At 49.7% G+C, this 21,350-nt stretch overlaps 1 protein-coding gene across 2 annotated transcripts in view; it reads left to right on the top strand.

Moving 5' to 3' along the window:
* The first annotated feature begins 3,995 nt into the window (after positions 1-3,995).
* The window catches only part of LOC138108797 (interferon-induced very large GTPase 1-like), a 31,634-nt gene continuing 14,279 nt past the window's right edge, over positions 3,996-21,350 (top strand). Inside the window, exons 1-2 of one of the 2 annotated variants that reach the window (XM_069011908.1) lie at positions 3,996-4,051; positions 18,507-18,697. The gene's annotated coding sequence lies outside the window, so the exon portion shown is untranslated. Of the gene's footprint in view, positions 4,052-16,538; positions 16,567-18,506; positions 18,698-21,350 lie in introns of those variants that run through there. The other variant, XM_069011909.1, reaches the window with a different exon arrangement.

Genomic DNA, 21,350 nt, shown 5'->3' with positions numbered 1-21,350 from the left:
TAGCTGAACAATTAAACCAATTCTTAGGTCCCAATATTTTCACTTGGGAAGAAATACAGTCAATAATGAATATTATATTTTCCCAAGAGTAGAGGCAGATGATTAGAGCTGCTGGAATGAGAATCTGGGAAAGAGAGAATCAACAAGGTCCACCTGGGGACCAGAAAATGCCAATAGCACCTCCTCACTGGAACCACAATGAAGAGGCAGGGCAAGGACATATGAATGATTATCGTAATCTGATAATCAAAGGAATAAAAGAGGCAGCAAGGCTTTTGATGGGCAACAAGGGAAGGAGGAGACTCCAACTGATTGGTTAGAGAGGCTCCGAAAGAATATGAAACAATACTCTGGAATTGACCCTGAGAGCATAGCCAGGCAAGCTCTATTGAGAGTTAACTTTGTCACTCATGCCTGGCCAGATATTAGAAAAAAGCTGGAAAAGATAGAGGATTAGCATGAGCGGGCCTTAAATGAATTATTAAGGGAAGATCAAAAGGTTTAGGTACGGAGAGATGAAGAAGAAGCCAAAGCAGAAGCAAAAATTATGACAGCCACTATGCGAGAAAGTAACTCCCAGCGGAATCTGAAGCCCCCAAGTACCACTCCCAAACATTCAGGTTTCAGAGACAGGGAAAAGGGAAAAAACAGAACCCCAGCACGATCAAAATCTCAGGAGCAAATAAAAAATGCCTGTTTCTATTGTGGGGAAGAAGGACACTATAAGAAGGAATGCCCTCATCTAAAAATGAACCTGAAAATATTCCAAGAGATACACCCAGAAGAAAAATAGGGAGGTCATGGCCTCTATTTTCTGGGGGATAAATACCATCTAGAGCCTTTGACAACTTTAAAAGTAGGCCCCCAAGAGGAGGTATTAGAATTTATAGTAGTAAATATTGTGTAGTAAGTATTCCAAGAGAGTGTGATGTGAGTAATGACACTGTGAAGATAACAGGAGCAAAAGGAGAAGGGTTTGAAGTTCCTGTCATTAAAAATGTCGTAATTGAAGGGGAAACCAGAATAGGGATGGGAGATGTCTTCTTAGCTCCTGGAGCAGGTTGCAACTTACTGGGGAGAGACTTACAGGTACAATTAGGAATAGGGGTCATACCGGAAGAAGAGAAGATGACAGCTAAAGTCTTAAAACTTGGCCAGGAAGATGAGGGAAAGATTAACAAAGAAGTTTGGGCTGGGGAAGGAAATAGGGGAGGATTGAATATTTGTTACAGTGGGGATACTGTAACACGCCTATATCAAACCAGGAGTCCCGTGGAAAGGAAATATATATATGGACAGATTCTTGCTAGATGTTTCAGAGATGTTTATTTCCCCAGCCGCATGGCCGGGCTCTGCCGAGGAACTGTTACAGTCAGGACCCGAGCTGCTTTGCCCGCGCAGGAAACACAAACCAACCAATGGGGAACGAGGCTGACCAGGGGCAGGGAAACCCCGTGCCTCCCTCAGGGCTCCCAGGGCTACAGGGCGGGGAAGGGACCCCGACATTTCACCTGTTTTATTTTAATAAAAGGAGAATGAAGACAACTGGATAAACATAACAAGAACAGTTTGAAAACAAAACAAGCCACCCTCCTGAGTCTTTAAATGCCCAGACAGATTCTGTGGAACATCTCAGGGCTGACAGAAGGGAGACAGAACTCTCTGGACATGCCTGTGAGGAACTGAGGCAGGAGAGGGTTCAATCTCTTCCCTCCCCCTTTTCATCCCCCACTCGGCATTGGAAAAGGATTTTTGGGGAAACAATTGGCAAAGGCATGGTTTTGTGAGGAAAACCATGGATGGAAAAACGGATTGGGAATACACTGGGGGTAATAGGACATAGGGTAAAAGGGAAAGGTGGGATTAGGAAAGGGAGACTGTAGGGGGGGTTTACAATGGAGATATTGTCTAACATGACTACGATTTTTTGCATATATACTGCCTTTTACAGGAACACCATCAGGCCCAGTGACCTGCGATGCTTGTAACCCTTTTCTACCTTGTATGATTTTGAATTCCACCACCTCTCCATCTCCCAAGCTTGGGATGCATTTTTCAGGGTTATTCTTTTTAATAGCAGTTCTATGCACGAATATGTCTTGCTGGTTATCACATCTTGTTATAAAACCATAATTTTGTTTAACATTATACCATTTCACTGTCCCTAAGATCTTAGCTACTATGGTCTTTTCCTTTTTCCGAGTGGCTGCTGTTTTCTGTCTCGCTGTGTCTTTGCTCTCTCTTTCGGTCTCTCCCGTGTTGGAATTGTCGGCGCTGCTGGTTCCAGTGCGCTTTTCCCAGGGTCACGTTCGGGGCCGCGCAGGCCGGGCCGGGCCGCACCGCTCCGTTCGCCGTGCGTCGCCTCCTCTGCTCTCAGCTGCGTTGCCACTGCCAGGGGCTCCGCCCATGTCTCGGCTGGGCCCCCGAGCCCCCCCGCGCCCTGCTCCAGCGCGCATTTCGGCTGGGCACGGCTCCGCTCCGCCTGCGCACCGCCCCCCTCGTTCGGGCGCTCACGGGACTCGCTCCACCACGCGCTGCACGGGGCCGGGCGGGCACTGCCGGGCCGCGCCGCTCCTGCCGCACCTCGCTCCGCCACCGACACTGCGGCTCACGTGGCTCCGCCCGCGCACGGGAACCGTCTCGCTGCTGCTCGCAGAGCGCTCGGTGCACGTGGCCTGGGTCGCACGGTCCCTGAGCCAGGCTTCCCTTCACCAGGACACAGCTGACATTGCTCAACAGTTTCAGTTATTAAATAATATTCACGAAAATATTCTTCCATCGGCATATATTTTGACTCAAATATTAACTGGGTCCAAACGGTCTTCCAAAAGCTCTTGGTAAGAATTAGATCCCAAGAAACATAGAAAAAGTCCTTAAACAACCATGCCAGGAAGTGTTTCAGTTCTTTCTGAGCTTGAATCAAGCTAAAATTTACAAACCGTTGTTCAAGAATCATTTTAAGTTTAAGATAAATGTCCATATGCGGCTCTGAAAGCCAAGAGTCTTCCCACGGTTCCTCCATAGTTTAGATATGGAATAGCAAAACAAAACCAAGAAGAAGAATCCAAAGTTTCCAGGGTTTACTCACACAAATTAGTCGCTTAGGGATCGGGGATCGTTCTGCTCACAATTCACCACCATTTTGTTGCAGTGGGGATACTGCAACACGCCTATATCAAACCAGGAGTCCCATGGAAAAGAAATATATACGGACGGATTCTTGATAGATGTTTCAGAGATGTTTATTTCTCCAGCCGCATGGCCGGGATCTGCCGAGGAATTGTTACAGTCAGGACCCGAGGTCCTTTTCCCGCGCAGGAAACACAAACCAACCAATGGGGAACGAGGCTGACCAGGGGCATGGAAACCCCGTGCCTCCCCTCAGGGCTACATGGCGGGGGGAGGAGACCCCGACAGCAGTCAATTATTGTAGCAGTCAATTCTAAAGAATTCTATTGAAAGTAACATTCAATAGTAATAATAATTACATCATTATGATATAAATTGTAGCAGCAGTGAATAGGAACAAAAACTAATAACAACAATCAATAACAGCAGCAATCAAATCCACATTACATTATGGATCACTACAAATTTATCACTGCTGAGGAAAACTTACACAGGCTGCAACACTAAAGAAACTTATGAAAGATGACTTTATGCATCAATCTATCGATAACAGAGGTGCTGTGCTGCCCCTGCTCCTTTTCCTGATGGAGCACCAGCCCCAGGAAGGGCTGAGGGCCTCACCTGCCCTCCAGGTACCAGCACAGCAGTTAAGGGTCAGAGCTCTGTGCAAAGAGCTGAGAGTGGAGCGTCAGCCAACTCAAACCACGGCTGGAGCGGAAATTGGGTTCTAATCCAAATCATCTGACTCCAAAAGCGTGGCTCCACTTTCACATTCTGCTGCAGTCAAATGCCTGATTTCCCGGAATTGCTCTGCTGCTGCTATAAAAAGGGAAGCAGCACCGAGTTAAGAGCCAGAGCTGGGTAAAGAGGGGCTGGGATGGGCTTCTCTTAGCCCGGGAGCTGCTGGTCCCAGAGGGGGACGGTAGGAGCTGGGGATGGGCTGTGGGGCTGGGAGGCGGGAGCAGCCCGGAGCGGGATCTTGTTGGGCTCCTGCCTCCTGTTGCCTGTGTTTTGCCGTGTCTGGGGAGAGGGCAGGGCAGGAGAAGAGGGGTCCGAGGGCAGCGGGCGGGTGGTGTCTGCTCCGAGCATGGGCTGGAGGAAGCTGCCTTTGCTGGCAGCCGGTTTGGGGGAGCTCGGGGGAGCCGTGAGCGCTGCGGGGGCTGAGCTGGGAGGGGGGCCGGGCTCAGAGGGGTGGGAGCGTTGAGTCGCCCCAAACCAGGCCAAGAGACACTTCCGAGACAAAGCCCAAGAAGTGGGTATTTGCTTTATTCAGCGCGCTGGGTGTGCGGGGGATCACTCCTCCTAACACCCACCCCCAGGCACAGAGCAAATTACAATAGATGGTTACAGTTTATGCATATTCATTGTTTTCCCTAGAAAAGGTGGGGTTATGCAAACTGTTTCTTGGAACTCATTGTTTTCATTAGCACACGCGGAGCGCAGGCGCAGTGCTCCCTGGTGGTCGTGCTGGTGGTCGTTTGATGAAGGCTGCATCTTCTTCCTCACTTTGCACTTTTCACCTTTCTTTCCTAGGCATGCGCAGTCTCTTGTCAGCTGTTCAGTTTCTCTCCTGGTTTTAGAAAGCTCTGTCCTTCATTTCGGCAAGCTTTGTTCCCTATCTCTTGCCAAGCTACTGAGCTGGCTTCTACATTTTACAATTTATCTTATTCTAGCCCCAGTACACCAAAGCATGCCCAAGTACAATGATTTTAACCCTTTCATTCCCCCCTTCTCTTGAAAAGTTGTAAATTCTTTTACAACTACTGCATTTCTTGGCAGTAGAGTTCTTTTTTCTACCTTATTCCTAAGCTTATGCTTTTGCCATTGTGCATAGGTGTTTGAATTCTACTTGCACAATGTAAATAAGCAATTACTGCAAATGCACAACATTAATACACTGTCTCGGTTTGAAAGACAGGTGTCTGCTAAGGAAGGCAGAAGCCTCCCTTGGAGTGGCAGATGTAACCCCTTTCCCTCTGAGTTATTATAATTTTGAAATCAAGGGTCTTTAGGCAAAGATGTGGGAAAATAGGAATAACAGTTCTTTACTATATATATATATATATATATATATAACTAGTCAAACAAAACAACAACAACTATGACAGTAACAGCAAACACAAACCCAGTCCCAGCCTTCTCGGCTGTCAGGCTATTTCCCCTCGGGTGCAGTTCCGCTCGCAGCCGGCAGGGATCGCTGGCGGCTCCCGGTGAGCAGGGCAGGTGCGATGGTTCCCCCGCGGCTGCAGGGGGCGCTCCGGAGCGAGCTCGGGAAGCACGCGGCTGCTCTGATGCCCTGGGATCCCGGGGAAGGGTGGAACAAAGGAGCTTCACAAACCGGTGGGCAGCTGGTCCCGGGTTCTCGGAAACAGCAGGCTGGACTGGTAGGCGGGAGCGGCAGGCACAAACACAAATCCCGGGTGGCAGACGAGATGTATCCAAAAGGGGAACCCCTCGGGGCTCCAGGCAGGCAGGGTAAGCACGGCTACAGCGTAGCGAAGGCTCGAAGCAGCAGCGGGGCGGGCGGCCACAGCCCAGCCTCCAGCAGGGCAGGGAAAAGCAGCTTTGGGATCCCCGGTGTTGTTCCCAGCAGAAAGGAAAGACGCCGAAAACGGGAACCAGCAGCTCTTCTCTCCGCGGCTTCTCTCTCCAGACACTGAGAGCGAACTGAACTGCCCGCCAGGTGAGAACAAAAGCCTGGCCGGGCCCTTTTGTCTTTCTTAAGTATGGCTATCTCCTCTCAAGTATGGCCATTTATCTCCTAGCAACATGCTATGGGAAAAAATTCCTTTAACAGAAAAAAAACTAGGACTAAACTGAAACCCCAACATACACATACTACTGTCATAATTGCAACAAAAACTAAATGCTTAAGCCAGGAGAAATCAGGTAACCAAGATGTAAACATATTCCACAAACTGGCCGACCAAGGAGCGTCGTCTTTAGTGACCTCATGCAGCACTTTGGTATGTTTCTAAATAGTGTGAATATTCGGGGTTATTTGTTTGCTTTGATCTATGTAAGTGCAACAGCAAGCGTTTACCAAAGTACAAACTTCTCTTATTTGAGCTATAATCATGTGTAATACCATACGACTTTGAAAAACTGCATCTTTCAAAGATTCCATTTCAGTCTGTAGTCGCCTAAGTGCATCAGCTGTTGAGTTAGTTATAATTTCCATCTCAGCTGAAATGTTTACAATTGCTTTTTCTAATTGTACTATTCCTAACGTTGGAAATAATGCACAAACAAAACTATGGAAGTCAGTTCCCTATTGAATTAGGGGGTTATTGGGGCCCTCCAATTTCATCTCCATAGCCCTGAACTGTTCCTCCTAACTTCTTTCTCGGTTCATATCAGGTGGCTAAGGTGAGATAGCTGGCAAAGCAGTGGGGTTTTTTTAGTTTTCTGGTAAGCGTTTCTGGGCCTTTCCATCACCACACAGCCACCAGTATCCAGGTTCTAAAGGGCATTTGGCCCACAAAGCAGGGCCTGTCTTGTTGCAGCCTAAGGCAGGGTAGTTAGTGTCCTTTGTTTAAGCAATGTATAATTGAGGGACTTCTACAAAGGGGAATCACAATCAAACATACTCACATTTATGGTGTTAGTACAGTTAGGATCTTGCTGAAAGGTAGCAAAAATACCAGGTGGTATAGTACACTTAGTATCATTCATGCACTTACTTTTTACTTTAAAATGATATTCTGGGGGCAAATCACTCAGCTGGAAGCTCTTTCCCTCATTTTCAGTAATGTTATGTGTACAGTTCCTTTGTTTACCTTTGTTTTGGAATGTTCTTGTCCAGTTTGTGGAAGGTATTCCTAACAGTGGAATTTGCCCATTTTCTCGAGGGGTAACAGTGCATATTTAACAGTTAGAAACATTGAAAGAACTTGGAAAGTTCCTTACCCATTGCAAATAAGCATTTCCTGACTATGCTAAACCATCATTCACAGGTATGCTTAGTAAAATCATTATATGTGAGAAAACCACACATTATTTACATTAAAAGTCCCTGCAACCTGCTAAAAAGCGACAAAACATAACCAATTGTTCATGATTTGTGGCTAAGTTTTAGCTGTCGTCCATCTGGTGATTGGTCAGACACGACCCATTGATCTTCAGGTGCTTTCTTCATTCTGGTGTAATGAAGCCAGGTTGGCTTTCCTTGTTCCTTTACGGCTGTACGAGTTGCCAGCAGGGTCAGGTGTGGTCCTTCCCACTTCTCCTGCAGAGGATCACTTGTAAGAGACCTGACATACACCCAATCTCCTGGATTTACATCGTGGAATGGCTGATTAGGTTGTGGTGGCTGGCAATTTAGAACTTCAGTTCGTATTGATTGCAATTTCCTGCCCAGTTGCTTGACATGATCAATCAAGGAGTTCTGCCCCACCAGAGCCCCGCTATCATTGAGAACCACGTCTGTCCCGTAAGGTCTCCCATACAGAATTTCAAAGGGACTTAATTTCTCTTTGAGTCGTTGTTTAATTCTCAGCAAAGCCGTGGGTAAAGCTTGATACTAATACAAGTTAGTTTCTTGACAAATGTTAGCTAATTGTTGCTTTATTAAATGATTCATCTTTTCTACTTGTCCACTTGCCTGTGGCCTGTATGGCCATGTAGCTGCCCTTGCATTCCTAATAGATGGCTTATTCCCTGCACTACCTGGGCTACAAAGTGTGATCCCCTATCAGAATTAATTTCCCTGGGCACCCTAAATTGTGGAATAATTTCCTGTACTACAGCTTTAACAGCTTCTCTAGCCTTATTTGTTCTACAAGAGAAGGCTTCTGGCCAGCCTGAGAAAGTGTCTGTGAGGACTAAAAGATACCTGTGTCCCCCTTTTCTAAGTAATTCAGAGAAGTCAATTTGCCACACATCCCCTGGTAAAGGTCCTTTAGGGATAGTTCCTGTGTTTAGCCTAGCAGTGATATTAGGGTTGTTTTTGAGACAGATTTCACAAGAGGAAGTTACGTCCTCGATTGTTTCCTTTAGTTCTGATGCTATCACTTTGTCCTTTAAATGGTTATGTAAGGTGTGAACTTCCTGGTGTGTTTTAGTATGTTTGCTTTGGATAAATAGTTTTAGCAGTTTTCTGGTTATGACTATGAGATCCTTTATCCTAGCCCACCGATCTGATCCTACTTGTCCCTTTTCTTCTTGTATCCAATTCAAATCATCATTGTCGTATGGTGGGGGTTTCTTTCCATCCATAAGGATGCTAGAAGGGATTAGAGCTAGGGCTTGAATCTGAACCCCACTGGCCACTGCCTTTGCTGTTTTGTCTGCCATAGCATTTCCCAGGTCAGGGATGGTGCTGCCCTGGGAGTGTCCTTTACACTGCATTACAGCTACCTTTGAGGGTTTTAAGGCTGATTCCAGCAACTGTAAGATTTCAGTAGTGTGCCTAATTTCTTTCTTGTGGGAGGTTAATAAATCCCTTTTATTGGAGAATGGTTAGAGGAGCAGGGACATGGCTCATTGATAGAATGATTGGATCAATAATCCAACTGTACAAGTAAAAAGGCCTGTGTGAGAAAAATTCTACATGAGACAAATCCCTGTGTGAGAAACCAACCTGGGAACCAGAAGGGAGTTTTGAGAGGTTCAGCTGTGCTGATAAGATGGACCATCCCTAAGAAGGGAGGAAGATCTTTGATCTCTCAAGACAAAACATAAACAATAAGAAGCTTGCCAAATGTAGTCTTTTATCTAACCCAATTATGTAGAGGTCAGAATGTGCTTTTATAAGTTTCAACTAATTAAAGAACTGATAAGCTTGTATTCAATACTCTATATAAGTGCCTTTGTATTGCTAATAAACGGAGCTTGCATATATCAATCGTATTGGTTGCCTGCAATGTCTCTCCTCACCTAAGTCGTCGATTTCATTTTGCAACACCCTTTCTTTCCAAATAGCCTGGTGAGCGAGTACCACCCCAAAAGCATACCTTGAATCAGTCCAAATGTTGATAGGTTTACCCTTGCCTAATATCAAAGCTCGAGTCAGGGCTATTATTTCAGCCTTTTGAGCTATGTCCCCACAAGTAACGGATTTGCTTCGATGATGGCGTCTGTGGTTGCAATTGTATATCCAGCAAACCACTTACCATTCTTGACATAGCTGCTCCCATCAGTGAACCAGTTGTCTGCGTTTTCTAGTGGAGAGTCCTTCCAGTCTGGGTGGCTAAACTGCCTCCATGGTTTCAATGCAGTCATGCTGTACAGGCTCCTCAGTAACTTTGTTCTGGAGGTAAACTGCTGGATTGAAGATGTTAGTTACTTGGATACCCACATCCCACATCCTCTGATTCTGCTAGGACAGCCTGATACTGAGAAAGCGAGATGGGGTTAACCAGTGATTTCCTGTATGAGCACTGCCGACACTGTGTGAGAGACAAAAACAGTTATCTGCTGGCCCATTGTGAACTTGAGGGCTTCCTCTGTGTTCAGGGTCATGGCTGCTACTGCACACAAGCAGGCAGGCTGTCCTTGGCTGACCACATCCAGCTGCTTGGAGAAATAAGCCACTGACCTTTTGTACGGTCCCAGCTTCTGTGCCAAAAGTCCCAATGCTGGTCCTTGCCTTTCATGTGAAAACAACAGAAAAGGTTTAGTGACATCTGGTATGGCCAGTGCTGGAGCTTGCATTAACTCACGTTTCAGAGTTACAAATGCATTATTAGTCTCTGGTGTCCGGCATAGGTGAGTTCCCCCAGTCTCTTTTTGGAGTTGGCATAAAGGTTTCACAATTAATCCATAGCTGTAAATCCACCATCTATACCATCCTGTCATTCCCAGAAAGGTTTTAATTCTTTGGTTGTAGTTGGCTGGGGTATTTGGCAGAGTGCCTCTTTCCTGTCGTTACCCAGGGCTCTTTCTCCTCTTGCCAATTCGTATCCAAGGTATGGAACTGGTTGGAGAACGAGTCACGCTTTCTCGGGATACTCTGTATCCACTTAGTCCTAGGATATTCAGGAGGCTTACAGTCCACGCCTTACAATCCTCCTGAGTGTTGGTGGCAACTAACAAATCATCAACGTATTGCAGAAGTGTGGCCTCTCCAGGTGGTGGTATCCAGGTCTCTCATTCTTTGGCTAATTGATCACCAAAGACTGTGGGGCTATTCTTAAACCCTTGTGGCAATATAGTAAGTTGGCTCTTTCTCCCTGTTTTAGGGTTGTCCCATTCAAAAGCAAAAATTTCCTGACTGCTTTCAGCTACTGGCAGTTTAAAGAAAGCATCCTTTAAATCTAAAACTGAAAACCACACCCAGTCACTTTGTAATTTTGTAAGTAAAGTGTAAGGATTGGCCATTACAGGATGTAGTGCTTTTGTCACTAATTTCCTGTATCCAACCAAAAATGGATATGTTTGTGGATCATTTGGGTCCCGATGTGGATCTGTGGTAGGGAAAATGTTACCTACATTCCCATATAGTATTCCAGTGGCTATTTGTCCCTGCACGTGTGTTTTTGTTGCAGATACTACAGCTGCTTTTTCTGTCTCAGTTAACTCTGATAGCATTAAATCTATATCCTCCCAATCAACATCTTGATTTCTAACAATCAATATGCTAACAGTCCTTGGGCATCAGGGGGTCTTGCTCTCTTTCAGCCTTAAGTTTTAAGCATCTTTGTCCTATACTGCATGAGGAGCAACACCTCTTCATGTGGCTTTTTCCTTTTGCTCCTTTTTCTAACAACAGGACCGTCGAGTCCTGTGGTGCTAAATTAATGCCACGCTGCTTCTGCCACTTTGGTTTGTGTCTTAAAGTAAAGAAGCAGTCGGCGTAAGAAACATCATCCTATTTGTTCTCCCTCTTTAAAAATAACATTAACTGGAGTAGGGTGTTATAGTTCAGGGTCCCATTCTCTGGCCACTTTTCACCATCATCTAATTTATACAGTGGCCACCATTGATTACAGTACTTAATCAGGGTTTTCTTTTTCAAAGTTCCCCTTGGGATTCCTCCTAGCTCCTTCCAATGTGCCAACACACACCCTAATGGACTTTGCTGTGTTATCTCCGTGCTTACTGATGATCCCATGGTCTCCTTCTCCTTTTCTCCTTCTGCCAATCAAACCTGCCTCTGACCTTCTACACACTTTCTCCCAATCCTTCTCTAAGACTTTCCAGGTCCGGGGAACTGAGTCCTTTCTCCCACACACTAGGGAAATAATGATTGCCTTTTCAGGTTCCCTTACTCTCCTTGGCCACACTGCCCTTATCCTCTGCCAATCTTGCCAACTCCTTTCTGTGTTCCTGTCTAGTGGCTATTGAATCCCTTCTCTCCCTAGCCTAAAAGTGAGCTCATTTTCCCACCACTTAGGGCACTGTGTATCTCTCTTAGTAGATGTACAATACTATCTTCTCTGACAATGAACACAATCACACTAAGTCCAAGCCTCAAAATTCCTACTCCACCACAAACAAGGAATTTCAAGGAAAAACCCTGGTGGTACTGAGTAACCTGGTGGTGTTGTATTTATATCATGTTGGGGATCTGAATGTTCCCAGTCCAAAGCTAAAATCTTTCCCCTCCAATAATACAATCCACCTCCCTCCAGATAACAAGGTTGAACCCCAAACAAATAGTTTATATGATTTATACTCATTCACTCGTTGCACCGGTTTGTATGATTTATACTCATTCACTCCTTGCACAGCATATCTCTTTCACTCTTTTTCACTCCCACTCATTCCACAGTGGAAGCCACAGAAAAAAAGACAAAAAAGACCCACAGTAAAATGGCAACACAACAAAAGACAATAGCAGTGATTCCACAGTAAATACCACAATAACGCAGCAGTAAAAAGCAACAAGACAGAACAAAATAACAGCACGACAGTGGGGTCCAACCCCTGGGGCCTGCAACCCCTAATACAACAGCAGGGACTCTTACCCTTGGGGCCTCCAGCCCCTCTAAGAGTGGGGTCCAACCCCCTGTTCCTTAAAGGTACCTTTTTTTTTGCCTAGTACTAATTTTGGGAGACCGAGTCTCCTCGGGGCTTTCAACTTACCCTTGGGTACTTGCACCCCAGACCCGCGGGTATTTCTGCTTAACAAAAACAGCAAATACCTAATTTGGTGCAGATGGTCCTTCTCTGTTCCCGCCATAAACCAAAGGACAGCTGAGCTTCCCCTGAGAACTCAGGGTTGCAACTGGGAGGTCTGCTTACCCATGGATCCAGCAGCCGAGCAGAGTTAGGGTCCCATCTGGGTCGCCAGTTGAATCGCCCCAAACCAGGCCAAGAGACACTTCCGAGACAAAGCCGAAGAAGCGGGTATTTGCTTTATTCAGCGCGCTGGGTGTGCGGGGGATCACTCCTCCTAACACCCACCCCCCAGGCACAGAGCAAATTACAATAGATGGTTACAGTTTATGCATATTCATTGTTTTCCCTAGAAAAGGTGTGATTATGCAAACTGTTTCTTGGAACTCATTGTTTTCATTAGCACACGCGGAGCGCAGGCGCAGTGCTCCCTGGTGGTCGTGCTGGTGGTCGTTTGATGAAGGCTGCATCTTCTTCCTCACTTTGCACTTTTCACCTTTCTTTCCTAGGCATGCGCAGTCTCTTGTCAACTGTTTCAGCAGTTTCTCTACTGGTTTTAGCAAGCTTTGTCTTTCATTTCGGCAAGCTTTGTTCCCTATCTCTTGCCAAGTTACTGAGCTAGCTTCTACATTGGTTACAATTTATCTTCTTCTAGCCCCAGTACACCAAAGTATGCCCAAGTACAATGATTTTAACCCTTTCATTGTGAGTGGCGGGGGAAGGAGGAGGGATGCGGGGGGATGGAGGGGCAGACTGAAGTCTGCAGAGGCACAAAGCCTGGCCCGAGAGCTGCCAGAGGGACTGGCTGGGAGGGTGAGAGCCGCTGTGCCCCAAGGACAGATAGGGCTGATCGCCGTGGAAAGGGAGGGGGTCCGGGAGGAGACTCTGTGGTGCCGGTGTGTCAGGTGGGAGGGAACGCAGCGCTGCCGTCTGGCCATGGTGGCACCAGCAGTGGCCTCGTGGGTGACAGCTGTGCCCCCAGAGAGCCTGGAGCCCCAGCTCTGCCCAGGCCCAGGAGATTCAAGGAACATTCAGAGCCCAACCAAAGCCCGAGGAACTGGAGAGGGGGTTTCACTCAGGCACGTTCCTTGGCTCCGAGCACAATTTCATGGAAATGAGTTGCTTCTCCTGGCCCCTTTCCTGCCCCTGGGCATGGCCATGGGAGCAGTGGGACATGGGACATTGTGGCAAGCTGACAGCCTCAGGTTGCCAAGAGCAGCCAAGAGACATGGTCGGGCTGGAGGCCATGGCCACTGCTCCAGGGAACGCTGGGAAAAGCTCCTGTGCTGTGGGTGTGCTCATGTGTGTGAGCACATGGGGTGCACCTCTGTGTCTGTGTGTGCTTTCACATGTGCATGCGCATGTGGGTGTGCAGGGGGCAGGGTGTGCCCTGCCCCACTGTTGGCTCTGTGCTGGGTCCTGAAAGGAATGAGAAGGAGGTGTCTACAAACAAACTGTGGTAGATAAAGCCAGATACTGAGAGGTGAAAGAAGCAATGGGAGGAACCATAAATTCCATAGGAATTCCACTAATTGACACAGACTGTTACTCACTCAAGACTGTGCTAATCCCTGGATTTAGAGAAAAAGAACAGAGACACGAGGAAAAGAATGGGGGGGCAGGGGGGTACACGGTAGAAAGGAGGTTTGTATTAAGTGATTCAGGAAAATCTGTACCTCTCAATTACCTCAACCAGTGGGGAAAGAAATAGGGAAATGCGGCTGGAAAATTAGGATAAAAAGGAGGCTGTGTCCACTTAACAATTTGAGACACCCCCTAGGAAATGCCCATGACCTCTCCCTTTATTTGAATAAAGTTACAGGACTCCTCTGTCTCCTTTTTGGACAGACCTCTGGTGTTTGTGGATTAATTTTGCTGACAGTCCTCAGACTGCTCCAACACCTGGGAACATGTATTGGTTTTGCACAGCCTGGTTTTTGGTAGCGGGGGGGCCACAAAGATGGCTCCTGTGAGAAGCTGCTGGAAGCTTCCATCATGTCCAGCAGAGCCAATGGCTGATGGCTCTGAAGATGGACATGCTGCTAGCCAAGGCTGGGCCAATGAGAGAGGTTGACAACACACCTCTGTGATGACATATTTAAGAAGAAAACCAAAACAAAGGTGCACAGTTTTTTCTTCTAGCCCGAGAAGAGGAGGAGGTGAGAACACCTGAGGGAAAACAACATGGTGACACCAAAGTCAGTAAAGAAGGAGGGGGAGGAGGTGCTCCAGGTGCTGGAGTCGAGATTCCTCTGCAGGCCATGGTGAAGACCCTGGTGAAGCAGCTGTGCCCCTGCAGCCCATGGGGATCCATGGGGGATGCAGAGATCCACCTGCAGCCCCTGGGGGAGGTGCCCATGCCAGAACTGGTGGATGCCTGGAGGAGGCTGTGATCCAGTGCAAGACCCGGTGGAGAGACAGGCCCCTGCTTCCAGGCTAGAGCATCCTGGTCTTGGAGGACTGCACCCCGTGGAAAGAGAGAGTCACGTTGCAGCAGTTTTGGGAGGGCTGTGTGCCCGTGGGAGGGGCTTATGCTGCAGCAGGTGTGGTGTGGCTGCTGATCGCGAGAGTGGACCCACGCTGGAGAAGTTCAGGGAGAAGTGCCTCCCGTGGGAGGGAGCCCACGGCCTCACAGGGGAAGGACTCCTCTCCCAGAGCAGCAGAAGGAAGTCTCGGTGATGAACTGACCAAAGCCCCGTGCCCTGTCTCCCTGCACTGTTGGGGGGAAGGAGGGAGGGACTGGGGGGAGAAGGTGTTTTAAGGGCTTATTTTACTTCTCATTGTCCTTCTCTGATTCTGTTAGTAATAAATTCACTTTGCAACCTTAAGTTGAGCCTATTTTGCCCTTGAAGTGTTTCTCCCGGTCCTTATCTCACTCATTAAGTGTTTGTTAATTTTTTCCCTCTCCGCTGCCCAGCTGTGGCAGGGGAGGGTGAATGAGCGACTCTTGTGGGTGCCTGGTGTTGGGCCCGTGTCAAACCATGACAGAACATCCCACTGCTGGTGTTCCTCCTCTCACGTCTCCCTCCCCAAACCCAGGGTGTTTTGCTCCAGCCCCATGGCTTCCTGCTCCAGGGGGTCCCACAGCCTTGTGTCGGTGCTGCAGGAGGAGGAGGAACCCCCTGCCAGAGCATCAGCCTCTTCGACAACAAAAGCAGAGGGAGATTTTGGGAGTGGCCTGGCATCCCAGATCCTTGGTGCTGGCACCCTTTGTGCTCACTTGCTGCACTGGAAAACATGGTGGGAGCTGCAGCCCTCGAGCACAGGGAATCAACCCTATTGTCCCTGGGGTATTATTAATGGATCCTCTGTGGGTTTGCTGGGATGGGTCTGGCTGCAGGAGCTGTGCTGTGGGTCCCCGTTTCCCATCTTCCTTCTTTTGGCCTTGCTCCAGCCCAGGGAACTTCCCCAGCCTGTGTGGGCTCAGGTGGTGTAGGCTGATGTGTCTGAAGGTTGTCTCCGTGTCCCTGGGTTGTTCAGGGCATGGAGCTGATGTGATTGCACCAACAAGCAGCTCCCCCCATCCCTCCCCTCCTCAGCTCCATCCTGTTCCTAGGACTGGCTGCTGTCAGCCCTTCCCATGGAGGCAGGAGGAGCACTGAGTCCACCTCTGCAGCTCCTGGTGTGAGAGGGACATGGAGCTGCTGGACTGAGTCCAGAGGAGGCCAGGGAGATGCTCCAAGGGCTGGAGCCCCTCTGCTCTGGAGCCAGGCTGGGAGAGTTGGGAATGTGAAACCTCAAGAAGGCTCCAGGGAGACTTTGGACCCCTTTCCAATGCCTAAAGGGGTTCTAGGAGAGCTGGAGAGGAACTTGGGACAGGGGTCTGCTGTGCCAGGACAAAGGGGAAATGGCTTCCCAGTGCCAGAGGGCAGGGATAGATGGGATATTGGGAAGGAATTGTTCCCTAAGAGGGTGGGGAGGCCCTGGCACAGGGTGCCCAGGGAAGCTGTGGCTGCCCCTGGATGCCCAGCAGTGTCCAAGGGCAGGCTGGACATTGGGGCTTTGAGTACTCTGGGCTTGTGGAAGGCGTCCCTCCCCATGGCAGGGGGTGGAATGAGACAGATTTAGTCTCTTCCCACCTAAACCAGTCTGGGATTTGATGATCCAGAGTAAGAGGAGTAGGTTAGGAGATTTCCAGCCATGAGCCCCAGTTACTGCCCACCTCCTGCTGACCTTCACCCCAAACCAGGCAGCAGCTACCCAGGTTTACTTCCACACTCTGCTGCAGTAAAAAACATGATTTCCAGGAAACCAGCACCCCACCTCGCCACCTCTAACAGGAGGAGCAACACCGACCGGGGAGGCGGGAACCGGATAAGAAGAGGGGCAGGGTCGGGCTATCCCCAGTCCGGGAGCTGCTGGTCCCAGAGGGGGACGGTAGGAGCTGGGGATGGGCTGTGGGGCTGGGAGGCGGGAGCAGCCCGGAGCGGGATCTTGTTGGGCTCCTGCCTCCTGTTGCCTGTGTTTTGCCGTGTCTGGGGAGAGGGCAGGGCAGGAGAAGAGGGGTCCGAGGGCAGCGGGCGGGTGGTGTCTGCTCCGAGCGTGGGCTGGAGGAAGCCGCCTTTGCTGGCAGCCGGTTTGGGGGAGCTCGGGGGAGCCGTGAGCGCTGCGGGGGCTGAGCTGGGAGGGGGGCCGGGCTCCGAGGGGTGGGAGCGGAGCGGCGGGGGAAGGAGGAGGGATGCGGGGGGATGGAGGGGCAGAGTGAGGTCTGCGGAGGCGCAAAGCCTGGCCCGGGAGCTGCCAGCGGGGCTGGCCGGGCACAGATCCATTGCGGAGCCCCTTCCCTGCCGTCTGCCCGTGCCCGGCCGGGAAACGCTCCCCGCGGGCGGGACCGACCCTGCCCGGCCCGGGCACCGCCAGCGCCGCGCTGGGGCCGGGGGGCTGCGCTCCCCTGAAGGCAGGAGCGATGGGGGCCGGGCGCCGTCCTGGGGCTGATGCTGGGGGGGTTCCTGGCCCCCGCGCCGCTCCTTCGGGAGCAGGGCAGCTTGGCGGGGATGAGGGGCAGGCACGGGACATCCTGCTCTGTCCGGCCACCCGGGGCTACAGCTCTACCTTTTCCTCCCCATGCAGGGAGGGTGGCATTCTCCTCTCTTCCAGTCTAAGCGGCACCGCCCAGAGCGCTCTGCTCCCTGCGGCAGCCCCTCAAAGGCACCTGCGCCCCCAGAGCCCCTTTCCCTGGGGCAGGGCTGGGGAAAACACTCTCGGGGGGCTGTTCCCGTGAAACGGGCTGCAGGCATTCCCATGGCAGGTGATGCTGCCAGCCTTGCTGCTTCCCTCGTTTGCTCCCAAGGTGAAACTCGATCCCGAGTTATCCCCTGCGTGTGTTTAGTGCCTCTCTGCGGGCACCGACACACTCGCATGGGGCTTTTGCCCTATTCCTGCAGCACTGGAAGCCGTGCGGGACTGCCAAAGGTGCCTGGGGGCTGCTTCAGGGTGTGGCTGGGCTGGAGTTAATGTTGTCCAGGGCAGCCCCCGGCTCCTGAGCCTGAACCAGAGCTGGCAGCACCCGAATGGGAGAGAATTTGGGATGGGACAGGGCTGGGACAAGTGGCCCGAGTGGACAAGCTACAGCAGTGGCCCTGAGCCAGTGTTCCCTTCCTGAGCAGCCGTCCTGAACTGAGGCTCTGCTGCCCGGGGAGCAGCTGGACATGTGCCCAAAGAAAACAATTGGTGTCTAAAGTCCCTCCTGTGCTCTGCCAGCACACCCACCTTTCCTCCGCTGCTGAACTGCCCTTATCTCGAGCCAGCAGTTTTTCCTGCTTCTGATTTCCCTCTCCTGTCCCCATCCTGCTGGTGGGGGCTCACGAGCTGCTGGTGGGAGCTCAGTGCCTGCTGGGATCCAAGCCCAGCGCTGCTTCTCCCCCTCTCCGGGGGCCTGAGCTTCCCCCCAGCAACAGCTGTGGGGTGTGGGCAGTGGTGGGACGGGGCTGCCCCACTGTCAGTGCTGTTCCCTGGGCTCTGCCCCCTGCACACCTTGTCTCCTGCCCCGAGAGCACAGATGTTCCCTGCACAGCCTCTCACCCATCAGCACCCCCAAGTCCTTCTCCTCAGGGCTGCTCTCAATCCATTCTCTTCCCCTCTTGTGTCTGTGCCTGGCATTGCCTCTCCAGCATGTCCAGCTTCCTTCTGGTGGGGCAACAGGGATGCAGGTCCCAGGTGAAACCCTGCTCTGGTCAGCTCCCCAAAAGGGCCCTGAGGAGTCTTTGCTGCCTGGGCAATCCCCAGTGGAGGAGAAGGGTTGGCCTCCAGGCCTCCCTGGAATGAATCCTCCATGCTCATGGGTTGCCTTCTCCTGTCTCTCTGCTCTTCTCCTTTAGGATTTTGAACCTTTCCTTTCTGGTGCTCTTCCTCCTGAGTCCTCAAGGTGGTTCCCATCTTCTTCTCCTCACCCCGCTGTGTGTCCCAGGCCTGCCACTGCTGCTGTGCTCTGTCACCTGAGCTGGGGCCCTCGGCTGCCGGTGTCCACTGGGAAACCAAGGCTTGGAGCAACGGGAGCATCTGCTGTGAGGTGGGTGAGGGGAATCAGAGCCCACAGCCCTTGCACAGATTGCTCAAATCTCCATGGACCCTGAGGGAAAGCTGCCCCTGAGGGCTCTGGGAGGGTACAGGAGCCCTCAGACCTATATCTGAGTCCAAGCCCCTTGCATTGATACCTGTGCTGGTAAGAGTCTCGTGGCCTTGGTGGGACAGAAGCTGCATGCACAGGAAAATTTTGTGCACAGAATAAATCTCTCCAGTATCCAGCTGAACTGAGATTGGGACAATTATCAATTTGTGACAGTGTCAAAAACCCCAAAGGTGTAAAGGCAGGTGTGCAGTGAGAGCGCCAGCTCCATAAGGGTGAGAATCATGGAATGATGGAATGGCCTGAGTTGGAAGGGAGACACCAGGATCCTGAGAGAGGCAGGATCAAAAACTCTACTGAAATCCAAATACTGGCTGTCCTTGATCATCTCTGTGGCTTAATGTGTTATAAAAGGAAACTCAGTGTGACGAGCAGGACTTTCCCGTCCTGAGCCCATAGTGCCTGTGACCAATGACTGCCTTGTCCTCAGGGGCTTTTCAATCAAAAGTGACCCGCACTGATGGACCCCAGCACCTTCCAGAGCCTTTTCCCAGGGGCCCTCCCTAACTCCCTCCCTGAGTAGCCTGGAGTTGTGGAGTTTCCTCCTGCACTGGGGTGGGCCTGTCACAAAATTGCCAGAAACAGATGAATATGTCTCCCTAACACCAATTTCATGTTGAAGAGGGCATCATTTATTCCGGTGCCTGGAGTGGCATGGGGGAGAAGTCTTCCTAACATGCCAGCTGATTTCTACAAGTGTATTGCTAATAACAGTCACTACAGGCACATTATAATTTGCCCATTACCAGAAAAACCGTCCCCATGTTCCCCAAGTTCCCAAACTCAGTCCTTGTTTTGGCTGTAGCTGCCTGCCTGAGCCAGATGTCACCTCTTCATCTTCCAATGTCCTTGCGTGGAGAGCAGTTTCTGCAGGCCTTGTTTCCCTGCTAAAGATTATCAGACACAGTGTCTTCTCTGCTAAAAGTTCATGGTCACAGTAGAAATTGAATAAACCTTTTTGGTATCACTAAGGCTTTATCATTATCTAGATCCACACATACGCCTAGGAGCCCCGTTACGGTGAGGGACTGGAGAGCCCCTCCTCGTAACTGGGAATTCCTGCAGTGCTTCCACCTGAAGGAAACGAGGCTTCCGACTTTGCTGTGAGAGGGCACAGCTTTTATAGTGTTGAATAAAAAAGCTGACATCACTTCTAGTGCAGGAGCATCTGGTTTTATTGTCCTCTTGGGTTCCTCACAAAGCCTGGCCAGCGCTAAAGGGGGAACCAAGGGAGTTGTCTTTGATCTTTGTTATGAATGAATGGTGCCGGTTTAAATCAGCCTCCGCCTTTTGCCCAGGCCTCTGGCAGCAGGCAGTTGTGTTATTGAGGTGGCCAGCACGCCAAGACCCACTCTCATTCGCAAGTTCTTTATTAATGGCTGATTCGGTCTATTATAAAATGAATTCTTTATTAATAGACACAAAGCTAACAGACATGAGGCTTAAAACAGACTATTACTACACAGGGATAAGGCAAAAAGGGACTACTAGTATTACACACGGGGTTAAAGGTACCATTAAATTTACAGCTAGCTGAGAAATACTATAACTTAGCATCCAATGTTTCTTGCCATCCAATTCTTGAAGGAGCACACATCAAGAAATCCTCTCTCTCAGTTCCCAGGGAAAGGGACCTGGACTTGCATCCAGCTCCAGGGAGAAGTCTTCTCACACCTTTCCGAGGAGTGTGTAAGAGACTTCTGCCTCTGTGATAAACTGTAGTATTTTTATAGTGTAAAACCAGGCCTTTTGGTCACCTCTGTTTGTTTATCTCTTCCCACATCAGCTAAGCTGGCAGAATTTTTGGTGCCAGGAGACGATACCTGCTGGGCCTTGCCCACCTGGGTTATCTCTTGTGAGGAATGAGACAACTCTTTGTAGAAATTAAAACAATTTATTAAAACAGAAAAATTGAAAAATTGCAAAAACTAACAAAATATAAAAATTTGGGATCCTAGTGGCTCAGGAAGTATGCCCCAGGAGCGCAGGGATTCAGGAACTTTAGGCTTAAGGCAGCTCTGAACCTCAGGTAGAGAAAAAAAAAAAAACCTTGCAGTCTAGGCTGGTCAAAAAGAAATCTATTTCTAAAAGCCCCTAGAAAGGGGTAGGTTTCTCCAGCACTGCCTTAGCAAGCTGGAGAGGAAGGGAGACTGAGAATGGGCGTGTCTTTTCTTACACCTTTATAGCTTTTGCTCCGCCCACAGCCTGCCCACAGCCCACCCCTTTGGTTCAAGGTGATTGGTGCTCTCCCTTTGACAGACCATCTCCGTCCACCAATGGCTCCTCCTGGTCAGAGGGGTGATATTAGTTGAGACAAGGGTCATGGAGCTTACGGGGGTATGGTTATGGGGGCTGGGCTGTTTGTTGCAACTGGGGTTTTTTAAAATCTGCCTTGAAACCAAGATACAAGTAAAACATAAAAAAAAAATACATCCAACACATCTTAAAACACTTGTAAAAGTATACAGTAAACACAGGAAGACCATAAAAACTTGATTAGTGTACCTGGGCTGATGGGTTAATTTTAACATTCAAT

Source organism: Aphelocoma coerulescens, chromosome 3, assembly GCF_041296385.1.
Source record: "Aphelocoma coerulescens isolate FSJ_1873_10779 chromosome 3, UR_Acoe_1.0, whole genome shotgun sequence".
Lineage (NCBI taxonomy): Eukaryota > Metazoa > Chordata > Aves > Passeriformes > Corvidae > Aphelocoma > Aphelocoma coerulescens.
Note: the sequence above shows the minus strand (reverse complement) of the source record. Positions and strands in the feature narration are given on the sequence as shown.